Raw genomic sequence first — 23,811 nt, forward strand, 5'->3', positions numbered from 1 at the left:
TGATAAGCTTCAGACTTGTTCATGACACCTTTTCCTTTTTTCAACATTCTGAATTGGAATGCCTACCCTGAACCACCACTACCATTCTACTTCAGAAGCTGAGAATGTTTGGCCTGATTTAACATTCTTACAGCTGGAGAGGAATTTTGTACCAGAAATAAATCCTATCATGAAGATCACCCATAAATGACTTAGAGGAAATATCATAACTAGGTTTAATTTAGAGTAGATACTGGAATGTTTAATATTCTAGGGGGTGCCTCTTCTTCTTTGGCAATAACACAAAATGTGGAAAGCTAGAGTAAAGACAATTAAAGGTTGAACTGTGTCCCCTAAAAAAGTACATGTTGATATCCTGACACAATACTTGTAATGTTAGCTTATTTGAAAGTTGGGTCATGGAACATGTAATTACTCCATATGAAAGGCATGCCAGTATACAGTGGGTTTGATGGTGTCCTCACAGGTACAGACAAGTACTCATGGAAAATGAGCTCTAGAATAAGCGGATCTAAGTATCTCAGGGAGTGTACTTCCTACAAGATTTCCATTTCAGACTTCTAACTTCTAGAACTACAGAAGAGCATACTTCTGTGGTAGTAAGTCATGTATTTTGTGTCATTTTGATATGGTAGCCTTAGGAAATGAATTCAAATCTATTTAGAAAGTGTGCTTTAATAACTATTTGAAATATTTGGATAACTATAAGTAAAAGAATAAAACTGGGTTTTACCTTACCCCATATATAAAATTAATTAAAAACTGATCTCAGACATGCATTATGATGTAAAGTTATTAATGCCATAGCAGAAAGCATAAACATTTGTGACCTTGAAATAGGGAACTGTTTATTTTCTATGAAATAAAAAGTACAAGAGGCAGAGCACCTTCAGCAAAATTTCAAAGCTGAAACCTGTCTTCAAAAATACCTTCAAGGATATAAAAGTGAGGAACAGAGAATCTTTACAGATCATGGTAAGGAACTCACATCATGTATACACAGAAACACATGCATGTGCATACACAAAGGCATATACACACACATACTTATTTTACAACTCAAGCATAAAAGACCACACAATTCCTAGTCTCTGAAGACAATTTGAATAGACCTTCCTTAAAAAAAAAAAAAAAAGAACAGTTATAAGAAAACAAGTACAGGATGCATGAAGGATGCTTAAAACCATGAGTCCTTTGGGATATGCAAATCAATGGCACAGGGGGAATGAGAAGTGGGGAAGAATGGGCATCAACAGTAGAGGCACTGGGAAAATGTGCAAACACTGGAATTCTTATCCTACAGGTTGTGGGGGGGTGAAATATTATAGTCATTTTGGAAATCAGTTGGGCATCTCTACAAACAGTAGAAATCATGTTGCCACATGGCCCATAAAATTTACTCTTAATGGAATTCAAGAGAATTCAAAACATTTCCACAGCAACATTGGTCATCATATTTTATTTGACCTTCTAACTTGGGTGAGACAAAACTCTAAGTAATTCTAATTTCCATTTCCCTGATGACTGAAGATGTTGAACATTTCTTTAAATGTTTCTCAGCTATTTGTTTCAGTTTGGATCTGGTGGAAGGGGAACTGGAGGAAGTGAAAACTGGTGTAGGCAATATGAAAATCAGTGTGGAGGTTCAACATAAAGCTAAAATTAGATTTACCACATGATTTAGCTATGTCATACATTGGTATGTAGCCAAATGACTCTGTTTCCTGCAAAACAGATACTTGTTCACCCATGTTCATTGCTGCTCTATTCAGAATAGCCATGAGATAGAAACAGCTTAGATGTCCATCAACTGATGAACAGACAATGAAAATGTGGTATGTTTACATAATGGAATATTATTAGAAAAATAAATTTGCAGATAAATAGATGGAGCTGGAAACAATCATTCTTAGTGAGGTAATCCAGACCCAGAGAGACAAACATCAAATATTTTCCCTCATCGGTGGATGTTAACTTTGAATCTTCAGATAGTTGTGTTTCATTAGAATTTCCATAAAAGTCAGTGAGGTGATATTTTCTTTGTGCTGAAATGTGGTGATATTTTATTTGTGCTTTAATAAATAAAAAGTTTGCTTGAAGATCAGAGGACATAGCAAGCCATTTTAAGTAATCAAAGAAGTCAGGCAGCGGTAGCACATGCCCTTACTTCTATCACTTAGCAGGCAGGATCTCTGTGTGCTCAAGGCCACACTAGGAAACAGAGCCAAGCATGGTGACACATGCCTCTAATCCCAGTACCAACCATAGAGTTCTGGAGTCCTGTACAGACAGGAAGTTCAGAGCTGGCCAGGAAGAGGAAGTGATATAGCTAGACAGAGAGCAAATCAGATGACAGAACAGCAAGGCATAGAAGCCTGGGTAGACAGGAAGTCATTCTTTGGAAGCTACAGAGTTGGTGAGGTGAAGTTAGCTCATGGTTTGTCCTATTCTGCTGATCTTCCTCTCGGGCTTTACCTCAAATTTCTGGTTCCATGTTTATTAAGACCATTTAGAAATTCGTTTACAGGTCAGGGTATTGCTAAAGGGTTCAGGGGAGGAAAGGAAGGTCACTGGTATAAAAGGTAAAGGAAAAATAGAAGAGTAAAGCTAAACAATGATGGGGAGCAGAGGGCAGGGTAAAGGAAAGAATATGGGATAGAGAGAAATAATAGACCTTTCAAAAATGTCGTGTGGAAATCTACGGTAGAAGCTTCCATATATAAGTGTAAGTGTGTGTATGTGTAAAGATTTTAAATGGAGTTATGCTATAGCAGAATTAACACCCCCAACAGACCAGAATCCCAGTGCCAGATAAGGGTGTTCTTCCTCTTTTGGAGTTCTTGTCAAATGAGGTACAATACTCCCTCCCTCAAACCATAACAGGCTATTGCCAATGCTATTGGTTACCATCTAGAACTTGACAGGAAGACTTTATACTGATGAAGATATGGCATATTTGAGCCACAGATCATTGAGAATCAAGCTGGCACTGAGCTTGAAAGCGTATCTCTAGTGGCTAGCCTTTATAGGGCTGGAAGGTTCTGTGCATACTACCAGAGTAAAGGAGTAATCAGCAGTCATACCTAATCATGAACTCTGCAAGCTGCAATAATGACTGGCCTAGCAAGGCATGCCTACTGGTACAGTAGTGGCACAAGTATCATGGAAGTAGCTAACCACTTTTTGATTGGAACTTGTTGCACAAATTCTAAATGGTCCTTTAATAAAAAGAGAGCCATAAAGGCTGAAAGATCAGAAGGACAAATGAATAAGCCACTAGAGAAACTTCTCACCACTACTGAATCCTCAGGCTGAAAGGGAGGCAAGATCCTATCTCCACAAATTCTCAGACTGAATGCCTCTGAGTCCTCAGCCAAAAGGCTCTAGTTCCTGTCTCCTCACAGCTTACATGTCTTTCTCTGCTGAGCCATATCACTTCCTAATGTCATCCTTCCTAGTGCTGGGATTAATGGTGTATGTTCTTCCCAAATACTGAGGTTCAAGGAGTGTGCCACCACTGCCTGGCTCTGTTTCGTTCATAGACTGGATCAACCTCATGTAGCCCAGTGTGGCCTTAAACTCACAGAGATCCAGATGAGTTTCTGCCTACTGAGTGCTAGTACTAAAGGTGTGTGCCACCACTGCCTGACCTCTATGTTTAACTCTGTGGCTGTCTGTCTTCTGATCTTCAGGCAAGCTTTATTTCTTAGATTACAAATGTCACTGCAGGATCTAAGTCTCACTCTATATCTGGCACCACTATCAGGCCAATATTCTAGGAATCAATGTGTCACAGGCATTAGGGGAAAACTTACTGCTATTATTCTACTAAATGTACATAGTATTAAACCAAGCCCTAATGGTATATACCCTCATCTGAGATGCTTCTTTTTATTACATAAGTAAGACCTTTCCATACTGTGTTTGATAAATATTCCAACAGGTTCCATTGCCAAGAATGTGCTATCTAAGTGCCTGCTTAGTGCTCAGAAATGGAACTCCACTTTTTTCTTGGTTTTAGGTATATATAGAAGAATATCATGATAGGATGTAGTAATAGCAGTGGTCAGACTTGGAAATTATAAGGGGACAAAGGTATATGTGTAAAATAAACTCAGTATTTTAATAAAGGGGAGAGAAGATATGAACAAATGAACTTGGGGCTGGGTGTGGTTGCATACATCCTTAATCCCAGTATTTGGGAGACAAAGGCAGGCAGATCTATGTAATTTCAAGGCCAGCCTACTCTACAAAGCCAGTTTCAGCCATATAGGGCTACATAGTGAAACCCTGGCTCAAAATAAGTAAACAAATAAATAAAGAATTTTTGTTATATGATTATATCACAAAGTAGCCATCATTTTTTAAATGCTATAGTCATATATATAGCCCAGTTGTGTAACTTGCATAAATTACCTTGTCTATAAATAAAAGGAACACTAGAGAAATTAAACACTAGTTTTCCCCATGTGTTTTCTGGCTCTACACTTCCTATCAAGTAGCTAGGTAAAGGTAAATATTATTGATCATTAGTATTCTTTAGTAAGTACTATAACTGATCATGGAGAAAAGCAGTATAAGAAAAAAATCAGGTATCTTCTACAGAGCTTTTCAGACCCTTTCTCACAATATGCCTCATGAATTTCCAGTGGTAACCATGTACAGGACTTATTCTTTGTGGTCACTTTGTGCAGTGAGGCTGCATGAGGGAGGGGCAGGCCTTTAAAAGATTCCTGCTCTCTCTTTTCCCTGTAACCATGTACTGTTAAAGTGAAAACAGTCATTAGAAAGTGCTGGTAGCAATGCCTGCATCAGAGGTACAGCAGATGGCAACTGAAGTTCAGGTGACAGCCCACCAGAAAAATCTCTCTGATAGATATGTCTCACTCAAGCAAGGCTTACAAGAATATAGATTCCAGGATGTATTTTGATTTTGTTGTGTCCCTGCATGCTTGCTGCTACTATGTATATGGTGTGGGGAGTCTCCCACTGCCTTATTGTAGTGTGTTTATCTCATGAATACATCTCAATCTACTGGGCACATTTATATCTGTGGATTTTCAGGAAGATACTGAATAATTTTTGACACAGTCAGGGCCTATTAAGTTCCATTAAACAGCTGCTTTAATTGCAGCTTAGATTTATGATTTAGAAAAACATACGATTCCAGGAGCCAGACTGGCTCAAAATCTTTTAATCTTTATGCTGAGAATTGCAGTTACAGTTTCTTGTATATCCTTAGGAGAAACAAAGCTTCAAAAAAGCTTTAGATTAGACCATATGCCTTGCTAATTTTTTTCAGATACACATTCCCAATTTTATTCAACAAGGACATACAGCGGTACTATCTGGCTAGGTTATAAATAAAAAGACAGGCCAATTACTGCTAGCTGGGAAACAATTAATTCCTTGCACCCATTCCTGACCTCAAATTATAGAAATGAATTCTGACTAGTCAAGGCTACAGAAGATAACTTGACACTGTAGCCCCATGTGAGGGCTGTAGGTGTTCTTGGATAATTATAACTCTTATATTGCATGAAATAATTGATTGGGATATCTAAGCTGTAAAAAGACATGAGAGAGATGGAGCAATGGAGAAGAACAAACATGAGTGTAACAGCTCAAAAGGAGACAACATAAGAAAGTAAAGACAAGTACCCACCAATTGTATGTACGAGTTTTCCCCTTCCCTAAAAATCCCTCAGGTAGATAAAGATCTAGTTTTGTTATACTGGGCATTTTCTTTGAGCCCTGGTGCAGGCTAGGGCTGGTTCCCTGGGACTGCAATAAGAAAGCTTTGCACTTAAGACTTACAACCTCTCAAAGTCCTGAGCATAAGTAAATGTTGAGTGTTCAGCCCTAAATAGGACATTTATATGAATTCCTGAAAGGTCCAGGGAATAGGAAAATAGAGGGGACAGAAAGAATTATGAGTTGGAACATGGAATGTATGAGTTGGAACATGCAAAGGAGTGCTGTGAAAAGCTCTCTTTAGGACATGGCATGGCCATTGGACTCATGAACTCAGCAGCTGCTAGAGCCCTGCAATTATCAAACCCATCAGTCATTTAACATGGACAGAGACACTCATAAGACACTACCCTAAGCTTCAGAGCTATTGACAAGTAATGACTGCTAAGGAGAGAAGAGTACATTTTTTTTCTGCTGTGTGGCTCCTGCATGTTGCCCAGACTCTCAGTGGATTTTCTCACAACCACGAACCTTCTGACAGCACATACCGGACTCAGGAATTTATGAAAACAAATGAGGACATTAAGGTGGGAATGCAGGATTAGGGTGTTTGGGAGGCTGAAAGGGGGGATTAGTTTGGATAGGAATAAGATATATTGTATTCCTGTATGAAATTACTATAGTAAAGAAAAGCACTGGTCCCTAGAAATTAGCAGTCACATTTACAATGAAGTTTCCTATAACCAAATTAATTACTAGTCACACTCACAAAGTGTGAAGTAACAGGCGGGCACTGACCACCAGCATGTTAGAGCATAGTTTCCGGAGAAATTGAACCTAACTAGCGTTACTCAGAAACTGACAGTGAAAGGACCTCTTGATCTCTCTACACTTTACTCATTCATCTCTTAAGCTTTAGATTAAAATCGTGCCAAAATCACAGAGCTGTTGTCCTTACTATCTAAGACACGCAGTGGTCAGAATGACCACCTCATAAGTAGGGCTTTGTAAATGTGTTTTTGTTTTGATATTATTATTCTGAATGAGAAGATCCACTAAAGGAGAGTTTGCTATCCACACGAGGATGACAACCACCTGGTTCCACTCTCAGGCAGCACACAATCCTTCTCAAACTTCAAAAAGATAGAGAAAAGTTAGAAATAAATAATGTGAAATTAAATATTGTTTGCCCATGCTATCCATGAATAAATAGCACTATGTCTTTTACACTGAAAAATCAATACAAAATGCCATTCTAGAACAATTTGTTTTTTAGTAAATGATATTAAATAACCAATGAATCAAACACACTTAAGAAGGACAGATGACTCACTTTGACAGCTGAAGGACAGGACAAAAGTTCCCTCTGCAAGAATCACAGGTCAGAATTCAAACTCTGTACTTAGGTGCCCTAAGTTTTAAAACCTCACATCCACCATGATCTATTGGTAATTCCTGTACAACAGCCTGGCAAAGACAGTTTGTCTTCCATCTCCACCCACTTGTCTTATAAACAGAAGCACCATGAACTTATAGTATGTGCAGAACTAATCTCATGCTATCTTAGTGTGTCCACAGTATCTTATCACATTTAGAATACCTGAACCTATAGGCTCTCCTGGGTGACTTACAGAACCTAACAGTAGTAAGTGGTAACTTCCTTCTTAGCACTGAGTTTAATGTAAGTATTAAACTGTCTTCAGCTTATATTATCAGTCCCACTGACTGTCACCATAAATGTCATGTTTGTCTTTTTGCAGTATCTATTTTATTTCTAAAGTTAAGTAGACATAAGAATTTAAAGTAAGGTGCCATAGCTTTATTGGGAGGGAACAGTAGTGTGAACCTTGAAACCTTTTATCCCTTGAGTTGACACTAAATATACCTGAAGAAAATTGAAAATGTAGAGGAGATTTAGATAACAAACACAAGAAACCACAGTCCTGGATGCAGGACAGGGAGAAGATCCTATACGTGCCCCAGAGGCCACACCCCTAAGTGTCCACTGCTTTTGTTGTGGTTGGAATCTGTCACCCTCTACATCATGAAATATATTTTCACTGGTGGCATTGCTTTGGGAGATCATACAGCCTTTGGAAAATTAGACCTAATAAGAAAAAGTAGGAACTTGGGGTGGATCTTCAAAGGTTATACTTGTCCCTGGTTCTGCCCTTGTTCTGTGGTATACTGTAGTGGTGCTGTGAACCTCTTCTGCCATATACTTCCACCACCATGCCTGCTCTACCATGATGGACTGAATACCCTCTGAATTGATTAGCCATAATAAAGATTTCTTCCCTTAAGATGTTGCTGTTAGTCACAGCAGCACCAAGTAATGAATATAACTACCTTGGGTCAATTTCCAAATATTAAGACATCCCCTCTGAACAGGATATTTGGCCAGCCAAGCTCCATTGTATTCCACAAGTAAGGTAGAAGGACTAGGTGGTGATCTTTATCTGGCACCTATAACTACCACCTATTTAGGCACACATGCAATAGAGAGTTCTCACCATAAGGTAAGGAGCAAACATTACATAAAAATACGAGGGATAAGTATAGACAATATCCCTCAAATGACTGATAGTTTCCATGAGTTCTGGCAGCAATACTGTTAATAATCCCCTTTACAGAATTTTGTAACAAAAATATGAGAAACAATCTCATCACTTGCTCATTTCTTTATAGTATTAAGACCAAATGAGATCACAGATACTTGGTAGGTCAGTGCTGTTCTCATGATCACATACCTTAGACATATGTAAATCGTAATATTTATTATGCAATCAATGTAATCACTATATAATCACTGAAGCAATGAATGAACAAGTTTCTGTAAAGAATCACATGAATATTTTCTCTGTGATACATCTTCACAAATAAAAGAATTATTTTAACTGCTAGTCTACCACTTTTATTTTAAAATACAGGAAACAAACCACGAACTGAAGTGAGCCACATAGGGCAAGATAAATGAGAGAATCCTTTACTGAAGCTATGTCTTACTCTTACTCTGCCTGTTTCATTTTCCAGGTCCCTTCCTGTGTTCACTGTCATTTACAAATATCTCAGAGTAAGAGAAGCACAACACAGTCTGTGCACTGGGAGCTGAAAACCAGTGTGATTTATACATTGGCCCAGCCACAGAGGACGCGTCGGGTGCTTTGGATTTTACTCTGAGAATGGATGACTATTGAACTTTGTCTTCCTCAGTGTCCTACGTCTAGAAACGTTGCCCTCTGGATGCCACTGAGCCTGAGGAGCTCTTCTCAACATACTTCTCTTCTTTTGTTATCTTTTTACACATCCACCAAAGACATAAGGAGGCATTTGCCAAAAGATCTGTCCCCAAAATCTTAAGCCATCGGGACAATAGAGAGTGGAAGGTCCCAATGGAAAGAGATAACTGTGTATGTTTTCTTGATAGCAAGATGTGATCTGTTCTTATTTTAAATGTGTTCCATAGCAACAGCTACCTAGAGTTTAAGTATGACTCTCTCTATGCCATGATTCAAGCTGTAGTTAAGTACAGTATTTTAGTACACTAAGGCCAGGCTACAAAAGCAATTAATGCTCTCAGTTGCAAGTGTCAGACTATATAACTCAGTGTGCCTTAATCTTAAAAATGAGTTATATCCAGTTGAACACTGGTTGTGGTGGTTTGAAAAAAAAAATGGTGCCCAAAGGGAGTGGCACTATGAAGAGGTGTGGCCTTATTGGAATAGGTAAGGTCTTATTGGAAGAAGTGTATCACTGTGGAGGTGGGCTTTGAGGTCTCATATATGCACAAGCCACGCCCAGTGAGACAGACTACTTCTTGTTGCTTTCAAGTCAAAATGTAGGACTCTCAGTTACCTGCATGCCACCATGTCCCACCATAATGATAATGCACCAAACCTCTGAACTGTAAGCCACCCAATTAAATGTTTTTCTTTATGAGAGTTGTCATGGACATGGTGTCTCTTCACAGCAATAGAAACCGTAAGCCACTGGTACATGTAATATTTGCCATTTCCAGTAAGTGTATATGCCAACTAGATAATTAAAAGCTCTTAACAATTACTGAATAGACACCGTGCACAAAACTTAAGTCTAAGTGGATCAAAGACCTCACCATAAATCCAGGTACTCTGAACCTGATAGAAGAGAAAGTAGGAAGTACTCTTGAAGACATTGGCACTGGAGATCACTTTCTAAATATGACACCAGTAGCACAAACACTGAGAGAAACAATCAATCAATGGGACCTATTGAAACTGAGAAGCTTTTGTAGAGCAAAGGACACGGTCAATGAGACAAAGCTACAGGCTACAGAATGGGAAAAGGTCTTCACCAACCCCACATCTGACAGAGGGCTGATATCCAGAACATATAAAGAACTCAAGAAATTAGACATCAAAATGCCCAACAGTCCAATTAAGAAGTGGGCTATAGAACTAAACAGAGAATTCTCCACAGAGGAAGTTCAAATGGCTGAAAGACATTTAAGGAATTGCTCAACATCCCTAATTATCTCAGAAACACAAATCAAAAGGACTTTGAGATACCACCGTACACCTGTCAGAATGGCTAAGATCAAAAACACAGAAGACAGCTTATGCTGGAGAGGATGTGGAGCAAGGGGAACTCTCCTCCACTGCTGATGGGAATGCAAGCCTGTACAGCCACTTTGGAAATCAATATGGCGCTTCCTTAGAAAATTGGGAATCCTTTTGGTAAGATCGCCATTTTTACTATGTTAATCCTGCCTATCCATGAGCATGGGAGATCTTTCTATTTTCTGACATTTTCTTCAATTTCTTTTTTCAGGGACTTAAAATTCTTGTCATATAGGTCCTTCACATGCTTAGTTAGAGTAACCCCAAGGTATTTTATATCATTTGTGGCTATGGTAAAGGGTTATGAATCTCTGATTTCCTTCTCAGCCTGATTGTCTATTGTATATAGGAGGGCTACTGATTTTTTTGAGTTGATCTTGTATCCTGCTATGTTGCCAAAGGTTTTTATTAGCTGTATCAGTTCCTTGGTTGAATTTTTGGGGTCACTCATGTATACTATCATGTCATCTGCAAATAGGGAAAGCTTGACTTCTTCCTTTCCAATTTGTATCCCCTTAATCTCCTTATATTGTCTTATAGCTCTGGCTAGAACTTCAAGTACTATATTGAATAAGTATGGTGAGAGGGGACAGCCTTGCCTTGTTCCTGATTTTAGTGGTATTGATTTGAGTTTCTCTCCATTTAATTTGATGTTGGCTGTTGGCTTGCTGTAGATTGCCTTTATTATGTTTAGGTATGTTCCCTGTATTTTTGATCGCTCCAAGACCTTTATCATGAAGGGGTGTTGGATTTTGTCAAATGCCTTTTCTGCATCTTGTGAAATGATCATGTGGCTTTTTTCTTTGAGTTTGTTTATATGGTGTATTACATTGACGGAGTTTCATATGTTGAAACAACATTGCATCCCTGGGATGAAGCCTACTTGATCATAGTGGATAATTGTTTTGATGTGTTCTTGGAGTCTGTTCACCAGAATTTTATTGAGTATTTTTGCATCAATGTTCATGAGGGAGATCAGCCTGTAGTTCTCTTTCTTTGTTGCATCTTTGTTTGGTTTAGGAATCAGGGTAATTGTAGCCTCATAGAAGGAGTTTGGTAATATATCTTCTGCTTCTATTGTGTGGAACAATTTAAAGAGTATTACTATTAAGTCTTCTTTGAAGATCTGGTAGAATTCTGCAGCGAAACCATCTGGTCCAGGGCTTTTTTTGGTTGGGAGACTTTTAATGACTGATTCTATTTCTTTAGGGGTTATTGGACTATTTAAATGGTTTATCTGGTCTTAATTTAACTTAGGTATGTGGTACCTATCCAGAAAATTATCCATTTCTTTTAGATTTTCCAGTTTTGTGGAGTAGAGGTTTTTGAAGTATGACCTGTTGATTCTCTGGACTTCCTCATTGTCTGTTGTTATGTCCCCCTTTTCATTTCTGGTTTTGTTAATTTGGATGCTCTCTCTCTGTCTTTTGGTTAGTTTAGATAAAGGCTTGTCTATCTTGTTGATCTTCTCAAAGAACCAACTCTTTGTTTCATTAATCCTTTGTATTGTTCTCTTTGTTTCTATTTTATTGATTTCAGCTCTCAATTTGATAATTTCCTGGCATCTGTTCCTCCTGGGAGACTTTGCTTCTTCCTGTTCAAAGGCTTTCAGATGTGCTGTCAAGTCACTAGCATGAGATTTCTCCAGCTTCTTTATGTGGACATTCAGTGCTATGAATTTCCCTCTTAGCACTGCTTTCATAGTATCCCATAAGTTTGGGTATGTGCTGTATTCATTTTCATTGATCTCTCAGATTCAACACAATCCCCATCAAATTACCAACACAATTCTTCACAGATCTGGAAAGAATAATGCTCAACTTCATATGGAAAAACAAAAAACCCAGGACAGCCAAAAGAATCCTGTACAATAAAATAACCTCTGGAGGCATCATGATCCCCAACCCCAAGCTCTACTATAGAGCTACCGTAATAAAAACAGCTTGGTACTGGCATAAAAACTGACATGTGGACCAATGGAATCGAATTGAAGACCGTGACATTAACCCACACACCTATGAACATATAATTTTTGACAAAGAAGCCAAAAATGTACAATGGAAAAAAGAAATCATCTTCAACAAATGGTGCTGGCATAACTGGATGTCAATGTGTAGAAGGCTGCAAATAGATCCATATCTGTCACCATGCACAAAACTTAAGTACAAGTGGATCAAGGACCTCAACATAAATCCAGTTACTCTGAACCTGATAGAAGAGAAAGTAGGAACTACACTTGAATTCATTGGCACTGGAGATCACTTTCTAAATATAACACCAGTAGCACAAACACTGAGAGAAACAATCAATCAATGGGACCTACTGAAACTGAGAAGCTTTTGTAGAGCAAAGGACACGGTCAACAAAACAAAGCAACAGCCTACATAATGGGAAAATGTCTTCACCAACCCCACATCTGACAGAGGGCTGATATCCAGAACATATAAAGAACTCAAGAAATTAGACATCAAAATGCCCAACAGTCCAATTAAGAAGTAGGCTATAGAACTAAACAGAGAATTCTCCACAGAGGAAGTTCAAATGGTTGAAAGACATTTAAGGAATTGCTCAACATCTCTAATTATCTGGGAAATGCAAATCAAAAGGACTCTGAGATACCACCGTACACCTGTCAGAATGGCTAAGATCAAAAACACAGAAGACAGCTTATGCTGGAGAGGATGTGGAGCAAGGGGAACTCTCCTCAACTGCTGGTAGGAATCAAAGCCTGTACAGCCACTTTGGAAATCAATATGGCACTTCCTTAGAAAATTGGGAATCCATCTCCCCCAAGACCCAGATGTCACACTCTTGGTCATATACCCAAGGAATGCTCAATCATACCACAAGAGCATTTGCTCAGCTATGTTCATATCAGCATTGTTTGTAATAGCCAGAACCTGGAAACAACCTAGATGCCCTTCAACTGAAGAATGGATAAAGAAAATATGGTACATATACACAATGGAATACTACTCAGCAGAGAAAAACAATGACATCATGAGGTTTGCAGGCAAATGGATGGATCTAGAAAAAAATCATCCTGAGTGAGGTAACCCAGACTTAGAAGGACAAATATGGTATGTACTCACTCATAGGAGGATACTAGATGTAAAACAAAGATGACTAGACTGCTACACAACTCCAGGGAGGCTACCTAGAAAACAGGACCCTAGGAAAGACCCAAGGATCACCCAATGACAGAGAAATGGATGAGATCTACATGAACAACCTGGACAACAGTGGGAGTAATGAAGGGCAAGATTTGAGGGAAAGAAAGCTTAGGGGAGCAGGAGATCCCAGCTGGATGAAGAACAGAAAGGGAGAATGAGGAATAACAGACCATGATAAATGAAGACCACATGAGAACAGGAATAGGCAGAGTGCTGGAGAGTTCCCCAGAAATCCACAATAATATATCCTCTGTAGACTTCTTGCAATGGTCGAGAGAAAGCCTGATCTGACCTAGTCTGGTGATCAGATGACTAAACACCCTAACAGTTGTCTTGGAACTCTAATCCAATAACTGATGGAAGTGGATGCAGAGATCCTCAGCCAGGCCCTTGGTGGAGCTCCATGTGTCCAACTGTTGAGAAAGAGGAGGGAGTGTAAGAGCATGAATTGTTTAATCCAAGATTGCAAAAAGCACAGGGACAAATAGCCAATCGAATGGAAGCACATGAATTATGAACCAAAGGCTTTGGAGTCCCCAGCTAGATCAGGCACCCTGGATAAGTGAGACAATTGAATAGCTTGAACTTCTTGGGAGTCATCCAGGCTGCAGGACAGGGACATGTCCTTAGGTGCATGCGCTGGCTGCTTAGAACCTTGGGCTTACACAGGGACACTTTGCTCAGCCTGGAAGGAGGGGACTGGATCTGCCTGTACTGAATCTACCATGTTCAAATGAATCCCCAGGGGATTCTTGGCCCTGGAGGAGTTGGGAATGGAGGGGAGGGGATGGGGTGAAGGTGAGGGTGGGAGCAGAATGGGGAGGACAGGGAAACCCATGGATGATGTGTAAAATTAAAACACAAATATAATAATAATTTTAAAAAATACTGAATAGAACTTGGGAGAGATTCTCAATAATTTCTCACCACAGTCACCAGCACATCACAGGACAGGAGATCAACAGTTCTGAAGTTAACTCAATAGCTGGAAAATACTGTCAACCATGCAAGTTATTTAACTGATTTACAAGTTCAGAGGTTTAGTCCATTCTTGTCATGGCAAGAAACATGGTGGCATGCAGGAAGACATGGTCTTGGAGAAGAGCTGAGAGTTCTATATATTGATCAGCAGGCAGCAGGAAGAGAGAGTTACACTGGGCCTGGCTTGGACTTCTGAAACTGCAAAGCCCGCCCACAATGGCACACCTACTCCAATAAGCCCACACGTATCAATAATGCAATTCCCTGTGAGCCTATGGGGACCATTTTCATTCAAACCACATTTTACTCCCTAGCCCTCTTAAGCTTGTAGCCATGTCATAATGCAGAAATGCATTTTGTCTAACTTCAAAAGTTCCTATAGCCCGCTACAGTTCTCAACCCTGTTTAAGAGTTCAAAGTCCAAAGTCTGTTCTGAGACTTATAGAAATCTATTAACTATAATCCCCTATAAAATAAAAATAAAAAAGCATATCACATACTTTCAACATGTAATGGCATAAGTATATATTACCATTCCTACAGGAAGGAAAGAGAGCACAATGGAGAAATACTGAATGTCTTAGGGTTTTGTTGCTGTGAATAGATGTCATGATCACAGCAACTCTTATAAAGGAAAACATTTAATTGTGGTTGGCTTGCAGTTTAGAGGTTTATAGTCCATTATCATCATGGGGGGAAGTATAGCAGCATACAGGTAGATGTGGTACTGGAGAAGTGGCTAAAAGTTCCACATGTGGATCAGCAGGCAGCAAGAAGAGAGAGCAACAATGGTCCTGGGTCGAGCTTCTTAAACCTCAAGCCTACCCCCAGTGATACACTTCCTCCAACAAGGCCACATGTATTCCAATAAGCCCACACCTCCTAAACATGCCACTCCCTATGAGCCTATGGGGACCATTGTCATTCAAACCACCACACTGAACCAAAATAAGACTAAAAACCAGTTAGGCAAATTCCAAATTCTGCATCTCCATGTCTGATAAACACTCTTCTCATCAAATCTTCAGCTTTGCTGACTGCAACACACTTCTTTTTCTTCTGGTTCCACTTCCTGTTAGCAACTTTCCAGGCAGCAAGTCCTGCACAAACACACCAAAACATAGCACAGATATTTCCCCATACCAGTGTCTAAGAAATTTCTCTCAGTCATCTATCCTGCTTTCCCCTCCACCCTGGAGGAATAGTGAATGAAGTTTTTATTTCAGTTAGAATCTTGAAGAAACACATTGTGTATCTTCTTCTATATGTGGCACAGGTGTATGAGACACAAAACAGAGAAGAGGGGGAGAAAAGGGTCCAGTGGGAAGGGGAGATAGGACATGAGAAGGTGATGATGGGGGTGAATGTACATAAACATAATGATACACATGTACAAAAATGTCATAAAACCCCATTGTACACTTAAAGTAAAATGTTAAAACAAGAACATTGTTAGAAGCATTTCTAAAACACACAGAAATGTGAGATATATATTGTGTGAAAAGAACTATGGACTGCTTGTCTATAGACTCCATCTACAGTTTTAAGCTTGGTCATCAAGTATCTGTGTGACCTCAAACAGGACACTTAACCTTTAGCTTCCTTCTTTCTTCTTCTTTTCTCCTCCTCCTCCTCCTCCTCCTCCTCCTCCTCCTCCTCCTCCTCTTCCTCTTCTTCTTCTTCTTCTTCTTCTTCTTCTTCTCCTTTTTTTTTTTTAGTTTTTTGAGACAGTTTCTCTGTGTAACCACCCTGGCTGTCCTGAAACTCTCTGTAAGACCAGGCTGGCCTTGAACTCATGGAGATCTACCTGCCTCTGCCTCCTAAGTGCTGGGATTAAAGGTGTGGGCTACCATGACCCAGCAACTTTTAGCTTCTTTATCTAGGAACAGAAATAATTTTATAAAATATTATTAAAGTTCCTTTCTGGTCAAAGGATCAAGAGTTTAAATTAATAATAATGCCCCAAATAAAGTCTACCCTGGTTGAGCCAACTAACTTGTTTGGTCTGAATTCTTCATGTACAAGTATAGCTAATACAATGAGGTCCCTGAGCTCCTGCCTCTTCAGAAAAGTTTTGAAAGACTGGGTGGGAAAGGATGTTTCCACTAAGCCCAAACAACCACTGACTGAGATATAGGCACAACCCTTTGTGCTGATGATGGGTGATGCTGTCATACATCTCCAAAGATAGTTCTGAGTCAGGCAAGCAACAATCAAGAAGAGTGGGAAAAATGAGGTAAACATAATCTTCCACGGGTGAGTGCTTCAGTACTAGACTGAAGGACCCCAAGAGATGTGTAGAAGCAGAAACATTTCCTTTGTGCATGTAATATAACCGCATCATTACAATCTTACTTACAAATGGTCTTATCCCAAAGCTACACATTCAAAAATCAGAAGTAAATGTTGCACATTCCTCCCCCCCCCCCACCTCTCACCAGGCCCTGACCATAAATGTTGTTGGATATTTCGGTTCTTCTAGTGGGTATCTGTTTGTTTGTTTGGGTCTTTTTGCATCTGCTAGAGAGTTTCACACCCATGAGACTAAAGAAGGCTTAAGGAAACTTGGAGGTTGATGGCAGAGGAATTGAACTTTGTCACAACATAAGTCACGGGGCAAATGTGATCTTCACCCTGAATTTTCTTTTCTTTATTTTATTTTATTTTTTTGAGTTTTCTTGACTTGACCAGAACAAATCTGGGTTTGCTCCTGTGCCAATCTCAACATGCTTCATCATCGTGTCCTATGACAAGCCTGAGTTGACAGACTTCTGCACCTCAGCCTCCTGTGCTAGGCTTACTCATTCACTAAGAGGAGGACATCTGTCCAGAAGCATCATTGCTCTGCCTTCCCAAATCAGTGCTGGAAATGAGTGATAATTCTATACACATCTAAAACAGTGCTTTAACCTATCATTTCTCCCTGGCCTCCAAGAAGAGGTGCCCTGTTTCCCACATTCCTGATTCTGTCATGTGTCATTCACACTGCAAATAAAGTTTCCCTGAAAATTCTCCAAATAAGAACCACTAAAAATAACGATGGCCAAATAGAATACCAGATAACCGCACACCAGTGTCTCCCATGAAAGTCTTTCTAGGAGCAGCCCTGTTGAATGTTAGCATGCTTTCTTCTTGCAGAAGAGTGAAACAGGTAATCAGAAAACTCAGAGTAAGTCTATGAATAAACTGGATAGACTAATTCAACTAGAAAAAGTAATTTCAACACTTTGGGAAAATATCCTTTAATTTTGTGTGTGTGTGTGTGTCTAGGAGAGCATTAAAAAGGAAAGTGGATTCTCTTTTCTTGTGGAATATTTCCATAGTCCCTGGGGACTCTTCTAAACTTCAGGCTCTACAGTTCTCTATGGCAAACTGTGGAGATGTAGAGGAGGAATCACATCATTTGTATTGACTTCTGGTTTTCTGGGAGTACTTGTGTGTGCTAAATCTCTCCTATGATTGTTCTGCAAGAGACCAAGAGACAGGCACAAGGAATCTCAGCTAATCAAGATTTTAGTACTCACCAGAGTACTTCAAACTGCAAATCGAGGTCTTTGATTTAAAGAGAACAACTCGGCAGACCTCTATTCTGTTCTTCAGTGGTGGTTAAACAGAAATGTTTCAGGAGAGTTCTTCCCTTCTGTTTTAGCACCAAATCAATACAGTGCAATTCTAGGGCAGGCTTGCTTGTTTAACTTGTCTCCACGCTTCTAGAAACTCACTTTCTTGATTTAGGATGGGTAAATAAAGTTCAAGATGATGTGTGTCCTGGCAGTTCAATTAAAGTCACAGGGAGGAAACAGAATCCACTGAAGGATAGGTATCTTATTTTAGTGTCTGCAAACCACAAACAGCTCAGAAATGTTAGCTCCCTGGTGGAGACATTTAATTTCCAATATAACTTCCTATTTTAATGGCAGTGTTTGTCTAAGCACCTAAGAAAGTAAACTGATGAGTCACAAGTCTGAATTGAAGCCACAGGCAGTATGGGTACCATTGCCCTTTCTCTTTTAGTCTTTGAGTATGCCTGACGTCGAAGAAGTTCAATTCACTTTAATTCACCTGGGTCTGGCATCTGTTCGTCTTGTGACAGCACCATCAACCTCATCCTACATCGAATCTCTTCATCTCTTGTCTTGGAAGCCCAAAGTTTCCCTGAGTTTATTCCTTGGGCTCCCCTACAGCACCGAAGTTACTGAGCTGAGACTCAGTTTGTCATGTTGGTTTGTGCCTGTGAATATGTACATCCTCACTGAACATAAATGATATTTTATGGACAATATGTGAGCATGAGGAAGACTTCTGTTACCTGTCTAAAGAACTAGAAGATATATGGTCATATTTAAATCCCAAAGACTCCTATTTCTAAAGGCTAGTTCTGTGAACTGGCTCACAAAGGTAAAGCTCCAAAGTGTAGGGCATGCAAGCTCCAGGGTGAGTTTGGACAGGACCAACACTGATATTGCGTATAAGCATCACTCGTCAAAGTCACTATGCGTTGCTCTAGACTCTGCTTCCAATGACCTTGCACCAGGTCACTGACTCAGGCAGTTCCACTAAATTATTTCCTCAGCTGCAAAGCTAGACATGTAGCACAAGAGTTGTAAGATGAGCGTCACCTTAAGTTCTTTAAAAAAATCTATTTCCAGCACAATGTGTCAATGTTTATTAAATTTCTTATAGAAAATTATAAGAAGAGACTGAGAATTATAAGAAGAAGAGGCTGAGCATGCTGAGCAGCAGTTATGTCCAACCATTGGCCACTGGCCTCATGCAGCTCTGGGTAGCAATGAACACAGCCCAGTGCAAAATCAAAAACTTATTTAAAACATGAGATTTTGTGATATTTTTATAACTATATTGTGTGGTCCTCAAGCATGAGTTTTGTAGATGACATCTTAATGTCCTAATGTAAAAAAAAGGTGGACACGCCTACTAAAGGATAAGATAAACTTACCCGAAGAAGTAGGGTTCTGCAATGTGGAAACAAATATTCAACTGCCATAAAAGGGGGGAAAATAGCAAAGGAAATCATTGTGGCCATACATTAGGCCACAACTCTAAATTTGACTATCACACCAAAAAATAAACCAAAATGTTTTTTCCTTGGTTGTTTCAATATGCAATGAAGCCATGCTCAGGTGTCTTTGGTATATAAAGTGAACTTGCATAAAAACATAGCAATTTTAAACTTCATGGGATCGATATGCATGATATATTCCCAGGAATGATTTACCATTACTCCTCCAGGTGTCCAAGTAACTACATAATAAAGCTGCCTGGAATTTTAAAAAGTATCTAGGGCTCAATGTAAATGCTTGTCTTCATGATTGTATGGGCTATAAAATCTAAGTCCTCAGCATTTTTGTGCACTTATCTACCAACTAGCTGTTGGATAGGTAAGGAAATGGGCAGGGACTTTATCAGCTCAGTGCCACAGCCTTACACCTTCCTCATTATCATCATCATCATCATCATTATTATCATCATCGTCGTCGTCATCATCATCACCACTACCACCATCTTCATCATCATCACCACCACCACTACCATCATTATCATCATTATCATAGCAATAGAACCGTTAGCAGCTTTCCTAAACATTCAGTAATTTCATTAACTATTACTTATAGAACAGTTAGTATATACAAGTCAGTGGTGTTACAGTAGTGAGAAAACATATGTGAAAGCAGTGGCCAGTTTGTTAACATCAGCTTGATAAAATATTGTTTTCATAGTAGCATGACTGATTGAATTAAGGAGCGATTTCCTGCTAAGAAACTTAGAAATAATAGAAGCCACTACAAATCGCCAAAAGAAAATATGGAGTGGCATTGGCCAGACTATAAAGCAATTTCCAATTTTCATAAGAACCAGTTCTGCCACAGTGCAAAGCCATCATGACATTGGCTAAACTACAGAAATGATTCTTGCCTTCTGTTGCAGCATTTGAATAGCAGAGTCAAATGCTAAGACCCTCTGAAACAAAGAAGACTGCTTTCACCCATTTTTGCTCAACAACACTATCGCGCATTAGATTTTATCACTTCAGCTTAATGAGCACAGCCAGTGCCAAAGGAATGAAGTAGGAAAGCTAGATAGAATCCCTGTCACACCATCTTTATCCTTATGCATTTCTACCTGTAGAAAGGGCAGCATTCCTCCCAAAGACAGGAAAAGGTAAACAGACTTGGAGAAGGAAGGCTGGTGATTTGAGTCAGCCTAGAAAGCATCGCCAAGCATTAGTACCCCCTTCCCTACAGTGCCCCACCACAAGGATGGACAAGCTATCCCCAAAGAGCAGAGATGTTGGCATTCCTCAAAGGAGATGATGTTGTCTTCACCTACACTGAAGACATCAAAAACAATTAGAGCCATAAGATAATATGGGATATGTTTCTTTTTTGTTTTGTTTTTGTTCGTTTGAGTTTCTTATATCTTTAGAATTGGTTTTACTCTGGATATAATCGTGTAGTTCAGTTTAGATTGCACTTACAAGGAATCTGTAGGTGACTTGGGAAACACTTTAATCTTAAGAATGTGTTCTAACCCAAGATTGAGGATGTTTTCTATTTATCTATCCTTCTTCAACTTCTCTCAGCAATTTTCTACCACTTCCAATGTACACAGTTTTCATGGTTTTATCTTTTTATTTACATTCTTATGACTTTTATTTAATTTTCATGTCCAATTACTCTGGCTAGAGTTACCAGTACAATTCTAAGTACAAATATCATGCCATGATTCAGATAAGGAGAAAACATCAGTCCTTTGCTGTTTGGGAAAAAGTTAGCTGTGGTTTTTTGTTGTTGTTGTTGTTTTGCTACCCTTAATTATATTAAGAAGTTCCCTTTGCCTTTGCTAAATTTTTAATCATTATAAGTTGAGTTTGCTGTATACTTTTCCTGCATCAACTAAAATGATTGTGTGGCTTTTCTTTATCTTATTCAATGCTAGATTAGATTGATTTTTTTTCATTTGATAGACTCCCAACAGAATACCTCTGAGCAATAGCTAGATCCAATTTTCCAGTGTACTGCTAAGATTTAGACATCTACATTCACAAAGGCTATTTGTCTCTAGTTTTCTTTCCTGCCTTTACCTCATTGGTTATGACATTAACGCTGCCTCCAGGCGCCAGGCCCAAACTTGCCTCAGTTTTTTGTTCTTGCTTCCTTTCAAACTGAGGTTGAAAATAGCATATTTCAGTACTTTTCTGTCAGTGTACCCAGCCTACCTTGAGGCTCTCATTTTACATTGACCATACTTCCTTTTCTTTTAACACCCAGGACTGTGACCACACTCCTCATTCTGTGATTTAGAGAACAAAAGCTTTAGTCAGTCTCACTATCTTGCCTTTATATTTCAACACTATTTAACCAAAATATACATACAATATTTTTATACACCCATATGTTTCCATTTTCCATTTTTATATTTTTCTGTCATTGGCATGTGTTTATAGCTGAGGTGTGACTGAGATACAAACTCAGATATGATAGTTCTTAAAATACAGAGAAAGTATAAATAAAGTTTCAAAAACATGTGCCATACGTATGCTTAATGCAACTGTTGCCTTAATATTAATCTGAGATCTAAGTTTTACAAAACCCAGTCATACTCTCTCACCTCTATCTTAGTTAAAGTGTCTACTCTTGAGTAGTGGCCACAAGGCATACCTTTTCTTCAGGTTACCACTCCAAAATTGAACACACTGCACAGTTGCTTATTGTGACTCCCTTAAATGATCAATGCCTAAGTCTTAAATAAGTTTTCTTTGTGCACAGTTTCTTTTAACAAGCCAACCCATTACTTGTGCAGAAAAGCTTAGCAGATAATGCTTGTGACTATAGATGCATTCACACACACACACACACACACACACACACACACACACACACACACACTACATATGTGTCGACACTTCTCTCCTCTATGCTTCTTTCTACACAGCAGTTGAGCTTTCCGCCATCTCCAGACCTCCTGATACCTTCTGACATCATCCATAACCTTTCTAAAATCTGTAGTAGATTTCTTCTCTTTCATTCATTTTGTTTCACTTCATTATATTTTACTTAATATACACAGCTGAAACTAACTTCACACTGTCCATAATTTTCCTAGAGACTGTCTGCCATAACATATGATATGACCAAAACTTAACAGAAATAAAAATGATGTATCACCATGAAATGTTTAACGTACACATTAGAAACTAATTCAGTTTACATGGAAATTCAACATAGTGTCAAAAAGGGCATCTTAAAACCCAGCATGTCTTACTTAAAATAGTATTTTGGAAGTACTTGCTATTCATTTGGAAGAAAATAAATTAGATTATTCTTTTGTTTCTTCCACCAGAGAATGTCCCTTTACATTTATAACAGATGGCAGGAAAACTCAGTATTATGTAACTATAGCTTGCTATAATTTCTATTTTCAACTCTAGCTTTTGATGGATACTTTGGAAATATTAATTAATTAAAGTGGATTTACCTTCTAATCCATAAAAGCTAGTTATACCTCTGGTATTCCCTCATCACACACCTATTACCCACACTATAACTGGAACTCTTCCCAAAGTTCACTTGGAACAAACAGATTAAATGAGCCGGAAATGCAGGTTATGGGATACAGAGAAGGGTGATTCAAGTATGAGGCTGACGATGTTTATGGGACCGTAGTAAACATTGTCTAGCCCTATTCTAAATTAAAATTATAGGCTGCTTATATAAAAATAGAGAGAGGAATACAATGAAATACAAATTAGATAAAAACAAAAAATGGACAAAATATAACATTCGAATATAAAGAATATATAGCTGAGATGATAGTTCAGCTAGGAAAAATTTGGATCCTGCCCCTTTTAATACTTTTTAAAATTGGTTCTTATTTAAGGTTTTTGCCTCATCATTTCATCTAGTCTGCTATAACATTCTTATTTATTAATTCAGAGAAAATTATTTGAAAAGTCTTTACCTTCTTGTTCAGTTAATAAACTTTATATAAAACCATGTACCAAACAGGCCTTATATTGATTCCTTTATCTATTAGGAACATCATAAGCAGTTTTCCCTGCAGCTTTTTAATTAGCCTCATCCCCTGGACAACACAGTTCATATGTTGACTTCAAAAGTAACTGTAGCCTGATCAGATCACATTGTAATTCTTAACTTACATTTACATAAATCATTACACCCACTGTGCAACTTATTGTTTCAATTAAAACCATATCAAACCACATTATATTGAAGTGTGTGCTAGTAGCAAGGTCTCTAATTTGCATTACAAATATAATCAAAGAACTCCACCTCTTTGCCTTACTGCTAACAACACTGTGTGGGACTGAAGGGCAGCCCTTCAAA

Source organism: Onychomys torridus, chromosome 9, assembly GCF_903995425.1.
Source record: "Onychomys torridus chromosome 9, mOncTor1.1, whole genome shotgun sequence".
NCBI lineage: Eukaryota > Metazoa > Chordata > Mammalia > Rodentia > Cricetidae > Onychomys > Onychomys torridus.